This window comes from Chenopodium album, chromosome 11 (assembly GCF_948465745.1).
Source record: "Chenopodium album chromosome 11, dcCheAlbu1.1, whole genome shotgun sequence".
NCBI lineage: Eukaryota > Viridiplantae > Streptophyta > Magnoliopsida > Caryophyllales > Amaranthaceae > Chenopodium > Chenopodium album.
The window spans coordinates 51,235,738-51,240,587 of record NC_137844.1 but is presented as its reverse complement, the minus strand read 5'-3'; positions in this window follow the sequence as shown (position 1 = coordinate 51,240,587).

Below are 4,850 nucleotides of genomic sequence, written 5' to 3'. Positions count from 1 at the left end.
TACTTTTCCTTTTTTTGTACATTTATTTACTTTTAAGATTCAATGAGAAGTAATTGGTGTAAAGTGTGGGTATGACATCGATTTGGTGCAATCATATGGCTGACTATATCTCTTACGGTACTTTTTATGATTTGCATGTGAATTTCGTTAATTCCAAATTAATTCGTTCCATCCAATTTGGTGGTGAACTAACATGGTCCACTAAATTCGTCTAATTAGCTAATTTAACACTACCCCTACAAATTATTAGTCAGAATTAAACTAATAATTAATAATAGGCCATTAGGCAATCATATACTCAACACTAAAACTCAAATGTTGCCCTTGTGACTAAAAAGTCATGAAAAATTGAAAACAAATTTCATTAAAAAAGCTCAAATAAGAGGGAAATTTCCTTATTTTTCTCCCAAACTCCAAATGAATTAAGGAGTAGATCTGTAAAATTAGACTATATTGACATGAAAGAGGTACCAATTTAATAAAATACTTCTTCTAACCTTAAAAATTGTAAAATGAAACTATTAACACTAAATTCCAAAAATATATCCTTCAAAAAAAAAAAAAAAATTCCAAAAATATATATATATAAAAATTAAATGGCCTATAGAAAAAAAAAATGCAAAAAGAATTCATCATGAAAGAAGTATATGAAATAATGTTATTGATTATCTTAAATAAAGCATGACTTTCTTTTTTAGGATGTCCACCTGTTTCACCGGAGCTTAGCTCCGACTACATCTAAATCCGACTCGAGTAGCACACCTGGTTTATGGTGGGTGAGTCTCCCAACAAGAGTTTCTGCATACGGTGAGGCTCGAACCCGAATCCTCCCTTAAGCGACATCAAGTTACTTATCACTTGAGCCAACTCTTGTTATTTGTAAATAAAGGATGACTTGTGTTGACCTACAAAAGATAAGAAAATTCTTACAAACACATTTAAATTAGAAAGTTCCACAAATTTGATAATCCATGATGGGTAAGACAAATCCAATCTAATAAATTTAAATTTTCCAATCATCTTCCAAATATTCCACAAAGGAAACTACACTACACCTCACTCTCAACCTCCTACACAAAAAGACTAACAATACTGTATAACACCACTAAACTCCCTATTTTTCCATCTTACTAAACAAACAAACCTCAATCATCCATGTTGGAGCTAACTATAATTTCAGCTCAAGGACTCAAAAATCCCTCCTCATGTTCTCTCTTATCTCACCGCCGCTTTAAGCCATTTATCACCATCACCACCTTCCCCTCACCATTATCGCAACCGTGTCGCGACACCATCAAGGGCTATAATAGTAGTTGTAACGTGCACACAACAAGGGTGTATGATGGAGGAGGTCCTAATCCTACATGGGGTGACAAGTTCCTTTTACCACTAGATAACACTTTCTTTACTAACAACTACTCGTGTTTATCTACAATTGTTTAGAAAACGGGCCTTATTGGGCCCTGCTTTGATGGGCTGGATCCAAATACCCAGTTCCGATATATTTGATGGTCATTTTCCTCTTGGGCTGGCCCATCACTTGAGTTACCGGTTACGGGAAAGAGACGGTTCAAAAGGACATGGGGTTGTTAATGTTGCTTGTAAGTTTGTAGGTGAAGTTCCGGTTGTACGTCAACCTTGGAGTGTAGGTGAACGACGTTTGGCGGCTGTGGACACGTGTAAGGCGGTGATTGGTATACTAGTGACAGCGTGGCCAAAGAAAACCAAGTGTAGAGATAAGATGGACAATGTAGCACGTACTTGTTATAAACAATAGACTAGATAACGAGAGTGCATGTCGTTAAACATTTAGGTCGGCAAAAACTTGTATATAATGAGTTCGATTGTACATTTATACTCCCGTTTCATATATACTGTTGTAATTTGTAAAGGATATGGTGTGATTGGCGTCTTAGTCATTGTTATAATTAACAAGTTGTTTACAAGTTGAAGTCCGTAACTCTTTAGCGATGACTCGGTCATCGTATCTTTTAAAACCGTCCGTTTCATACAAGATTTGCGGCTAATACGAAGCACTTGGACGGTTGTAAACTTGTAACAGAACTTCTCGTTTTCTCAAATTTCTAATGTATTTTTCTTCTTCAGTTTCTTTCTACTGATATGATTGGTTTTTTGTGGATTAAAATGTCAATGTGGAATTATTGGTTGTTGTAGGATACTCGAGTTGTTCTTTTTATTCAAAAAATAAATAAATAAATAAATACTCGAGTTTTTTTTTGTGAATTCGGTTCCACTTACACTAACATTACAAGCTAAGAGGTACACACCACGCGTGTACAATATTAAATTCTTATACTGTATATGTATAGCGTGATCCTCTTAATTTTTGTATGATTAAAGAGATCGAGTAGTTTTTTTTTTAAAACTAAAAAAAGAAATTTTTGTACGTAATATATGATAGAGTAAAGCATATTCCTGGGCCTCAACCATTACAATATATATGTTCTTTATTTTGTTTTTATTAGTGGTTACTTTATTCTATGTGACATAAATAACTGTTTAAGAGGTTTTTTTTTATTTTTTTAGACATGAATTAAGGGATAATTATTATAAGGAAAATATTTAATATCTATTAACTATTTTAAAACAGAAGTTGCTGACTTCACTATTGCCCACGTGTCGCTTTCTCAATAAAAATTTTCCCGACTAAATGCAATGATGATGTCATCTTTTTTTTTTTTTTTTTTTTTTTTTTTTTTTTTTTTGTAGAGCTATCATATTTAATATTTTTGAAATTTAAATATTGAAAGTTTCTACATTACAACTAAAACCTATCAATTTATCGTAGGAAATTGAAACAATTTTAAATAGCACATTAATAAATGACCTCCTACGTTGAACTATGAATTAGACAACGTTGAACAGATACTATATCATAATTTTGATGAAAATAAAAAAATTTAAAATTACAAAATATACGTAATTCTTATTTATATTCATAGTTCTAGGGGAGTGATAGAGTATATACATATTTCTAGGCTTCAACCATAGCTTAAACTTTTGGTTGAGTTGGTCCTTTAATAGTGACATCGCTCCAACCTCATATCCTTGAAATTTAGGGGTCAAATCTCATGGGATTTATTTGAGAGATTCTTTTATCTCCCCCTCAAATGAACCCCTTCTTCCTATCCAAAATCAAAATAAATAAAATAAATAAATAAATAATAAAATAAATAAAAAATTAGGCCATTAGTATATTCTTGTATATTTCTTTAATTAGATACTTGGCTACACTAAAAGTTGAAAAGAAAATAATGATCTAAGAATAATGTTATCTTTCAGCCCTTGCTTATTACTTCCTCCGTTCTTATATAGATGACTCGTTTTATATAGGCATATTTGTCATTTCATTTCTTTAACAATTAATATTTCTAATTATAAACTTAATTGTAAAACTTATAAAAATTAAAGGTAATCATTGACAAGAATCTAACAAGAACATACTATGTTTTACCTTAAATCACATCACAAAAAACTATTAAAGTAACGTAAATTGTATAAATACCGTAAAAAGTCCAATGAGCAATCTTTAAAAAAACAAATGGAGTATTAAAGATGTATACGAGTACAGAGTACTTAATAAGTAGACTAGTGCTATATGATTAACACTGATCACTTGACATTTCAAAAAGTAAGTTGCCTAATAATTTGCCTCTTTCATATCAAATAAATTCCAAGCTACAAGTTTACTAATAATCCAATACTGTTTATCTTTCGGCGGAAACAAAAATGTTCCTGCCTTTCCACATCTTTTTCCTTAATTATGGCATAGAAATTGGAAAAAATTTATGCACGTTAAACCAAGATCAGCAATCAGTACACAAAACATGACCATATGAGCTGTGCGTGAGTAATTAGAAATTGACTTCATGTATGACAATAATATTGTGTGCGTGGAAACTATAGTCCATTAATTCTTATGGTATTTTTATAGCTTTCGGCAGTGAGAAGGTTCGAACCCAAGACTATGGTTGTGGACATTGGACAGTATTCACAGTAATGAGAAGAGAATTGAAGCAATGTTACTTAACAAGTTTCATGCTTGGTGCATTTTCAAAGGTTTCCTGTGTTGGGTTTAACACTTATTGTACTTTTGTACATCAAAAGATTGATGAATAGCATTGGATTTACATTGTTCTTACCACCCTTGTAGAGGAAATGATACAGCTCGAAGTCTTTAGAGATTCTCTTAAACCCTAACAATCTCGAAAGATTGGGTAGTCATAACTTGAACTTCAGGCCGTTTAGAGATAACTTATACGTCACGTAATAATGGTAGAGGTAAGCTACAGATAAGGGGATATGAAGAGCTAATGTGATTACAAATTGGAGTAGAAAGTGGGACTAGTGTCACTGTTAACGCTTCTTGCATGATCTTTAACATCAAAATTGTTTACATAAAATTTATACCAGAATAATGCAAACCAATCACAAAAACTTGTAGTTGGTATATAACAGATTTACAGGTGTGTTTGTAATTTGTATATGAGCTTCATCAGCCCAAACCCAAATTAGATTAAAGTCAACTATAAATAGCAGAAATATTTGGGCTAGAAACAGTATCAACATTTTCATCATAATAATGATCTAACCGTTAGACAATTAGCTAGACTCGATGTCATTGACAAATCAGCATTCTGCTGGCTTAATGACATCCGAAGTTTCCTCCAGCTCTAATTCATCATAAATAACCACATGAGTATGGCAGTGATATTATCGCAACAGCAACATAGGAAGGTTCTTTTCACCTTCAGCCGCAATCAATGTAAATAACACTATCAACGTAACAATTAATTCAGGCCATAGAGATTTACAATTTAACTAATAAC